Below are 10000 nucleotides of genomic sequence, written 5' to 3'. Positions count from 1 at the left end.
CCTTACGGTAACATGACTAAACAAAAAAATGCAAAACAAATAAAAAGGGGCACTCGCGGAAAAATGGCTAACATTCTAATATACGGCATTTCAGAAAAAAAAAATTCAGCCACGTGCTAGGCAAACCATCAAGGCACATTTTCCGACAAATAAACATCTAAATGAATAATTACTCTGTGATAGTTCCTTAGTACGTAGTAATTTTGAAAGAAATGGGAAAAAACGAAAAAATGGCAATCACAGGAAAATCGAACACATACCTATATATACGCCATATCTGGCTAAAAAAAGAAGATAGGCATGGGTAGCCAGATCATCTAGAAACACTTTCCAACACTATAAAATTATAAGTTTTGCGACACTACTTGCCAATTCCTTACGGTAACATGACTAAGCAAAAAAATGCAAAACAAATAAAAAGGGGCACTCGTGGAAAAATGGCCATTCTAATATACGGCATTTCAGAAAAAAAAAATTTCATCCACGTGCTAGGCAAACCATCAAGGCACATTTTCCGACAAATAAACATATAAATGAAATATTACTCTGTGATAGTTCCTTAGTACGTAGTAATTTTGAAAGAAATGGGAAAAAACGAAAAAATGGCAATCACAGGAAAATCGAACACATACTTATATATACGCCATATCTGGCTAAAAAAAAAATAGGCATGGGTAGCCAGATCATCTAGAAACACTTTCCAACACTATAAAAATATAAGTTTTGCGACACTACTTGCCAATTCCTTACGGTAACATGACTAAGCAAAAAAATGCAAAACAAATAAAAAGGGGCACTCGCGGAAAAATGCCCAACATTCTAATATACGGCATCTCAGATAAAAAAAAAAGACATGCACGTGTTAGCCCAACCATCAAGGCACACTTTCTAACACATAAACATGAAAAAAAAAATCAATAATATACGGCAATTCCTTACTACGTAGTAAATTTTTACAAATATTGAAAAAAAAACAGAAATTGGCAACCGCAGTTAAATACCCAATATACCAATAACTACGTCGTATCTGACAAAAACAAAATCACGCATGGGTAGCCAGATCATCTAGACACACTTTCCAACACTAAAAAAGCAAAAGTTTTACGACACTATTTCGCAATATCTTACGGAAAAATGACTTGGCAAAAAAATGAAAAAAAATGAAAAAGGGACACTCGCGGTAAAATGCCCGACATTCTAATATACGGCATCTCAGATAAAAAAAAAGACATGCACGTGTTAGCCCAACCATCAAGGCACACTTTCTAACACATAAACATGAAAAAAAAATGAATAATATACGGCAATTCCTTACTACGTAGTAATTTTTACAAATATTGAAAAAAAAACAGAAATTGGTAACCGCAGTTAAATACCCAATATACCAATAACTACGTCGTATCTGACAAAAACAAAGTCATGCATGGGTAGCCAGATCATCTAGACACACTTTCCAATACTAAACAAGCAAAAGTTTTACGACCCTATTTGGCAATATCTTACGGTAAAATGACTTGGCAAAAAAATGAAAAAAAATGAAAAAGGGGCACTCGCGGTAAAACGGTCCTCGTGGTGATGAACGACATTTTAACTAAAAAAAAAAATCATGCACATGGTAGCCAAACAATCCACCAAGACTTTCCACAACTGATAACCTATACAAGTTGCACCATTCTACGACAATTTCATAATACGTAATAACTTTGATAATTATGCAAACTACCTTAGAAGGGTAAACTCGGTCGCGCTCGACCCCGACGCGTCTCAGAAATCGGGGAAGGAGTACAGCTACAGCAATGCACATCTGGACACTACTAGAGCGTGTAGGGGAGACACCTCCTGCAGGTCGATCACCCACAAATTCAGTCACGGGGGTGAGTCACGTGAGAAAAACCTGTTTTTTTTTGACGCTCGGGGTCGCAAACGACCCATCGTACCTATCCAGGGTTAAAACTAGCCTTATATACTAAACAGGGAATACACACCCCTTTTAAACATTCACTCCGATGACAACCGCTGCTGAATCCCTGGCCGGCGTCTATCCACTCAACAGGAGCCCGGTTCTTCGGCCCCTGGAGGAATGTCGGACGGTCAATCTTCATGGACGGGGAGGCTGGGTGACGTCACCTCCACCGGACATACCCATATAGTTGGCATATTCGTCGTGAAAGCTGGTGATTTGAGTTCCTAAATATATCCGTATATAGCCCACTATATTCTCAAGAATTTTAAGCAAAAAAGGAACAGAAATTTCTGCATAACGGCTACGTCTACGTATTTGAGAGATGTACAGTAAATCCACGCGATCATTCAATCAAAGTTTGACTATGTAAAGGGACAAATTCATATACAGGCAGAATTCACGCTAAAAATGGTGAAATGATTTTCGACATAAACCAGCATAGCCACAGATCCTCAGAGGCATCACTTGAAGCTTAGTACATTAAAAGTGCAATAAAGCACCGAGCCACGGAAAGTTTTGGAGAGCATGCCAACAGATCTCAACCAGTGCTAAACAGATATAGTGCAGAGAGCTCATTGAGTTCTACTGCGCATGGCTTCTCTGAAGAAAACAATAAGAAGAACTCATGATGAAGCGCAAAAAGCTCTTGACTATCCTGTTAATTTATGGAAGACTTTTTAATTGCTGACAGTACCCCATCTGCTAACAAAATGTTGGTATTCGGAAGGAGATCTTAGGTTGGAGTTATATTATGTAATTCTGACGTCTGATACGTGCCAAAAAGTCTCAAGCCATAAAGAGTGCACGAAAAAGCAGCATTTCTATATATATATATATATATATATATATATATATATATATATATATATATATATATATTTGGGCTCAAGCCATGTCGTCCTGATGGAAGTTCCTATAGGGTAGCTTCCTAGGGTATATTACAACTACGGCGATATTCCCAGAGAATTTACCTTAAGGTACCAGAATTCTAACTCCTGGAGCGAATATCCCTCCTGAAAGGGATATCGCGACATATCAGAGGACGTATTCTTGACACGCCACATGGCAATCTGCATCCCGAATAGAGATTTCGTCTCGCAGGGGGCGATTGGCAAGGAACGAATTCGGGAAAGAAAAAGGGGGAGCCGCTCCCAAGGCTCCCTATCTCCCGATTCGTATGCGTGCCTGGCGCCAATCCTGGCGCCATCTGTATTCCTTTTTGCGTAGCTTAACAACTCGGTGTTTTTTCCTGTGTTTCTCGCAAATCTTGGATTTATTCTACTTTTCATGGCTTCTCCGTCTTCGTCGGCTTCTGATAAGTTGAGTACCATGTCTTTTATGTATAAATGTAGGCTCTTGGTAAATTTTTGAGTGATTAATAGAATTAATCTCGATACAAGAGCCGTAGCCTACCGGAGGCGTCATGGACGCTGTCGCTCGCTAGGTATAAGTTTAGTTAGTTAGAGCGACATTCCCGGTTGTTTTGCTTTAATAAATTTTAGCTATTTAGCATTACATAGGATTTCCTTTCGTGCTTAGTATTATTTTGGCGGAGTATTCGCCATTCTGGCCTACGCTAGGCCATGTAGCCTAGTCGTTTGGTCCTAGTACTTCATGCATGATTTTGGTTTTTCCGAGTGTAATAAAAATGTTATTGAAGCTTTAGGCTATGTTTTATACATTTAAGATTGTGTGGAATATTTCCAAGATTGTATACGAGTGAGTTTCGGTGATTTAGGTAATTGATTCTCATGGTGCCTAGGCTAAGTTGCTTATGGAGCCTTAGTATACTTTCTCATACTCCCCGGTTGCTTTCTTTTCTTCGGAGAAGGTATGCAATCCCTTTCCCTCTGTTTAAGCCTTGGGCTTATCCCTAAGTGGTTTTTTTTCCGAATTAATTTTTGATAAAACTATACTGGGGTGTTACTGTACCTTCCTGTTCCAGTAAGTCTGGTTCAAAGAGGGACAGAACAACAGAGTTTTTTTAGTCTGAGTCTGTGTTTGTCTGGCTTGGGGTAGAGTCTCCCTCGCTGGCCTGACACAGACAAAGGTGGCTTAGCCTCCTTAGGTCACTACCGAAGGTTTCTGTGGATATGATTCCTTCTTTTGTGATCTACCAGACTAGTCCTTGTTGCTGTCCTCGGGGGAGGATAAGTTTCTTTCCCTGGGAGTAGCAACACCTTCCTTGCTTTGGTGCTCTGGAAGCTGGCAAGTATTGCTGGCTTCCCCCCTTGGATCTCCCTTAGGCTAAGATAAGTTTCTTGGCTGCGGGTGATCCGTCACTAAAGCAAGGTTGGTAGGACCCTCTTTGTCCCTTCCCCCTCTATCTCCGTAATGGCCTAGCCATTATAGTACTGTACGTCGTTCTACATCTGGACCTAGTATAGGTTAGGATGTGGAATTGACTCAGCCCCTTGCCGGCCGGCAGAGCTGCCGGCCGGCAAGGGTCTTATATTTTGAGTGCTGCCCGGACCTCCCTTGGTCCCTCATCCATGCCTGCCTGTAGAGCCAGACGGCATTGGTCAGGAAGCCTGAATTAGATTCTCCCCTTCCTAATATGCACTCTTTCGGATTGCCGGGCTTGGAGGTAGTATACACTCTTATGCCGGCATCCATTCTATTTTTCTTCTAGTGCTGTACCCGACCCGGCTGCCGGCCTATGAGGCCGGCAGCCGGGCAGGTGTAGTCCTCTGGTTCTTTTGCTGCCGGCTGGCATCGGTCTTGTACCTTTGCCGGCCGGCTAATGTCAGCCCTTGTCTGCCGGTCACCAAGTGTGTGGCCGGCAGCTGGGTACTACCTTGTGTAGTTGCCGGCCGGCAGCCATTGCCGGCCGACATTGGCTGTTGCCGGCCGGCAGTTGCTGCCGGCCGGCACATGCATTTGAACCAGAGTTCTGCCGCCTTATAGCTGTTAAGTAGTATACTTTAAAGCTAGTTATGGTGTGTGCCGGCCGGCAAGTGCCGGCCGTCACGTATCCTCCTATACTGTACTAGTATTCTTCAGTATAACATATACAGTAAGAAGAAAACTATGGTATGGGTTTTGGTACAGCACTGTGTGTTCTAACACTTTTGTGTTTTCTTGCACAGTCCTTTGCTGTTGCCCTACAGATAGGAAAGTGAGTTCTTTCCTGTCTATTATCCAGGATTTTAAAATCATTGCTTAGGTGTGAGCTTCACCTGTTTCCTCTGGAAACCTTGCATTGGTTGCTCTAGAAGAGATTAACCATTTGATTTTATTATCTGGAAGGCTGCAACAATGGGTTGTAAGGGAAACACAAGTGTGTGTCTTTCCTTTATGAATTGTTATGCAATACTATGCATATCCAGTGATACATAGTTCACTTGATACTCATGGAAATTTCTTCTCTTTACAGGAGGACCCTCTGAAGTGCGGAAATGTTTTCTGCAACGTCCGAAGCAAGTACCTTTGCGGACATGAGTTTTGTAGGAGACATGCAGCATGCGCTGTCTCCAAGGATGATCTCCAGTATTGGGACCCTCAGGTATGTACTGTGTGCACTAATCTGATTACTGAGGCTTTTGATTCCCCTAGGACGGCGGAATCAAGGGATATAGCAAGGGAGAAGCTTCGTACCTGGGTAAGGGGCTTCCAAAAGAACACCTCTGGCCCTTATCTTCCAAGTGAGAAGATGAGGGCCTATCTTTTTCCTAAGGCATCAGCTGATGCAGTGATTCCCCAGCCTCAAGAGGAGATCCCCCAAGGTCAGATCCAGGTGGATGCTGAAGTCGCGGTCGCGATGCAAGACATCCAGTTAGATGACAGGATGTCTGACGTGGACGAGCGTTTGGATGAAGACCTCCTGGCAGAAGGCCAGGATGAAGTTCAAGCCCCGGACGTCGTAGAGGAAGAGGTCGACGAGGTGTCGGCTACTCCGGTTCAGATTCCGGAGCCTATTCCCTCAACATCGGCCGGTCTCCCAGTAGAGCTGGGACAGGCCCTCTCTTCGATTGTTGGAATGATCCAACAAATGCAGAAGGAGAATCAGGAGAAGGCGGTTGCTATGGAACTGCGGATGCAGTGCCTTGCAGAATCACATGGGCCCCGGAAAAGGCTCAATGTGAAAGACCTTCCCTTGTGCTCAGATGCTAACCCATGGAGGTATGCTGAGCACATGCCGATGACGACTGGAAAGATCGTCATCTCGGATAAGCTGGGTTCAGTTCCCCTAGAGGAGGTGGAATTCTGGCCCAGCAAGGCATCATATCCGGACTGCTATGTCCGGCTGAGAAAAGAACCAGCTTCAAGGGAGGAGACAGAGCCGAAGGAGGTCATAGTCATGGACCATGCTAAGGCTCAAGCTCTACTTTCATCCTCGATGAAGGAGGGGGGCTTCTCTAACTCGAAGGTAGCTGCATTGAGCAAGAAGCTCCCTTCCTTTGTGTCCTCTCCTGCTAGAGCCTTCCCCTTTTTACAGAAAGGGTTTGCGGCTGTCCTAAAAGCAGTCGAGGCCGGCAAGCCTTGCCCCTCCCTGGAGGAATGTAAACCCTTGTCGCTGGCCCTGCCTATGGACCACAAAGACTGGAAGGACGTCCATATGACGTTCTCAGTGGGAAAGTTGGAGGCTGATATTGCCGGACGGCAATTCGGCGAGGACCTCCCCAAGCTGTCTGACTTTCTTTTGCGAAGAGAGTTCGAGACAAAAGAAAGACTGGCTGCCTCAATGTCTCTTCAGACTACTCTTGAGACGATGGCAAGTGACCCCAAGGTCCATGAAATGTTCATGGTGGTGGCTAAGACTCACCTGGCCACGGTGACGAAGGACCTTTATGGCTTCGTCAAGGCGAGGAGAGCTTGTAGGGAGTTCGTGTTCACCGGGGCTACGGTGAGGCACGAGCCAAGGAAGTTAATCTTCTCCAACATTTGGGGAAAAAACCTTTTCCCTACCGATGTGGTCAAAGAAGTTGTTGATAAGGCCGCCGTGGAGAATAGAAACCTTCTCCAGAAGTGGGGCCTGGCTATCAAAAGAAAGTCTTCCCCGGATGAGGGTCCTCAACCAAAGAGGAAGAATATGAGGACTAGGCTACCGTCTTGGCCAGCCAAGCCCTCTAGACAGCAACAGCAACTGCAATTGCCATTGCCTCCAGTGCCCCAGATGGTGGCACAAACCCCGTCCACTTTTCAGTGGGTACCCCAGGCTGTGCCGAGTCAGTCCACGGCATTCACCCCAACGTTCGAAGGACAGTCTTCTTCCTTTCGAGCAAAGCCTAGAGGAGCAGCCAGAGGCTCGTCTAGGCGCCCCTCAAGGGGAAGGGGATTCAGGGGTGGTCGTGGTCAGGGAGGCAAGACCTCAGGACGGCAGTCCAAGTGAAATGATACCGGTAGGAGGGAGACTGATGAAATTTTGGGATCGTTGGACCTTCGATCCCTGGGCCCACAGCCTACTCAAGAATGGACTGGGCTGGAGCTGGTACAGCACTCCACCCCCGTGCCTTCGGTTTTTCCAACACTCCACCCCCGTTCTGGAGGAGTACGTTCAAGAACTGTTGGAGAAAAAGGTGATCCGAAAGGTGAAGTCAATCAAATTCCAAGGGAGGCTGTTTTGTGTTCCCAAGAAAGACTCGGAAAAGCTCAGAGTCATTCTGGACTTGTCGCCACTCAACAAGTTCATAGTGAATTGCAAATTCAAAATGCTAACACTGCAACACATAAGGACCTTACTGCCCAAGAGGGCATACTCAGTCTCTATAGACTTGTCAGACGCCTATTGGCACATTCCAATCAGCCATCGACTCTCCCCCTACCTAGGGTTCAGGCTACAACGGAGACTATACGCCTTCAGAGCCATGCCATTCGAGGTAAACATAGCCCCAAGGATTTTCACGAAGCTGGCGAGCGCAGCTCTCAAACAATTACGCCAAAAGGGAATTCAGGTAGTAGCCTACCTGGACGACTGGCTGGTGTGGGCAGCATCCGAGACAGAATGCTTGCAAGCTTCCAGTCAAGTGATCCAGTTCCTAGAGTACCTAGGCTTCAAGATCAACAGAAAAAAGTCTCGACTTTCTCCATCTCAAAAGTTCCAGTGGCTGGGAATCCACTGGGACCTTTTGTCACACCGTTTCTCCATCCCGGCGAAGAAAAGGAAGGAGATAGCGGGTTCTGTCAAGAGACTTCTAGATTCCGAAAGGATATCAAGACGCGAACAGGAGAGGGTACTAGGCTCTCTCCAGTTTGCTTCGGTGACAGACCCAGTGCTAAGAGCACAGCTAAAGGATGCAACCGGAGTTTGGAGAAGGTATGCATCAAACGCGCGAAGAGATCTGAGAAGACCAGTGCCGCCTCGGCTACGTACTCTTCTCAGGCCTTGGTCCCAAGCCAGACATCTAAAGAAGTCGGTTCTTCTTCAGCCACCTCCCCCGTCGATGACGATTCACTCAGACGCCTCAAAGGAGGGATGGGGAGGTCACTCTCATCGGAAAAAAGTCCAGGGGACTTGGTCCAAGCTATTCAGGACCTTTCACATAAACTTTCTAGAAGCTATGGCAGTGTTCCTTACCTTAAAGAAAGTCTCCCCGCGTCACTCGATCCACATAAGATTGGTGATGGACAGCGAGGTGGTTGTGAGATGCTTGAATCGACAAGGGTCGAGGTCACCACCTCTCAACCAGGTGATGTTGGCCATTTTCCGATTGGCGGAAAAGAAGAAGTGGTACCTGTCGGCAGTTCACCTTCAAGGAGTCCGCAACGTGACAGCGGACGCTCTATCCAGGTTCACACCGATAAGAGTCGGAATGGTCCTTAGACGCAGGATCATTCTCCTTCATTCTGAATCAAGTCCCAGAACTGCAGATAGACCTCTTTGCGACGAAAGACAACAAGAAGTTGCCCCTGTACGTGTCCCCGTACGAGGACCCCTTAGCGGAAGCAGTGGACGCGATGTCCCTCGACTGGAACAGATGGTCCAGGATTTATCTGTTCCCCCCTCACAACCTTCTGTTGAGGGTCCTCAACAAACTGAGATCCTTCAAGGGGGTAGCGGCAATAGTGGCCCACAAGTGGCCGAACAGCATGTGGTTCTCCTTGGCGTTGGAACTACAGCTGAAGTTTGTGCCGCTACCACATCCAGTTCTGACCCAGCGAGTCCAGAAGTCGACTGTCTGCGCTTCATTACAGAAAACCCGGACCCTGCAGCTCATGATTTTCTCTCCCTTGCGGTGAGAAAGCGTTTCGGGATTTCGAAAGCCAGCATAGACTTCCTTGAGGAATATAAGTGCAAATCGACTAGAAGGCAATATGAGTCATCTTGGAGAAAATGGGTGGCCTTTGTAAAGGCGAAGAATCCGCAGGAGATCTCGACAGACTTCTGCTTATCTTTCTTCATCCACCTCCATGGTCAAGGGTTGGCAGCTAACACGATTTCAGTGTGTAAGTCTGCTTTGATGAGACCCATTTTATATGCCTTCCAGATCGACCTAGGTAACGAGATCTTTAATAAAGTTCCGAAAGCCTGCGCTAGACTCAGACCTTCAGCACCTCCAAAGCCCATTTCATGGTCTTTAGACAAAGTTCTTCATTTCGCCTCCCTGTTGAGCAATGAAGAATGTGCGTTAAAGGATTTGACACAAAAAGTTATTTTCCTATTTGCACTCGCGTCCGGGGCCAGGGTTAGTGAGATCGTAGCCCTCTCGAGAGAGGCAGGTCGTGTTCAGTTCCTGGATGGGGGAGAACTGAACCTGTTTCCGGATCCTACGTTTCTCGCCAAGAATGAGTTACCCACCAACAGGTGGGGTCCCTGGAGAATCTGCCCTCTGAAAGAAGATGCATCTCTATGTCCAGTAGAATGCCTAAAGGTCTATCTTCGTAGAACTTCAGACTTCAAGGGTGGTCAACTATTCAGGGGAGAAACATCAGGCTCAAATTTATCTCTGAATCAACTCAGAGTGAAAATCACATATTTTATTCGCAGAGCGGATCCTGACAGTACACCCGCAGGTCACGATCCGAGGAAAGTTGCCTCATCCCTAAATTTCTTTAATTGTATGAATTTTGAACATCTCCGTTCATACACTGGCTGGA

This window comes from Palaemon carinicauda, chromosome 8 (genome assembly GCF_036898095.1).
Source record: "Palaemon carinicauda isolate YSFRI2023 chromosome 8, ASM3689809v2, whole genome shotgun sequence".
Classification (NCBI taxonomy): domain Eukaryota; kingdom Metazoa; phylum Arthropoda; class Malacostraca; order Decapoda; family Palaemonidae; genus Palaemon; species Palaemon carinicauda.
Note: the sequence above shows the minus strand (reverse complement) of the source record.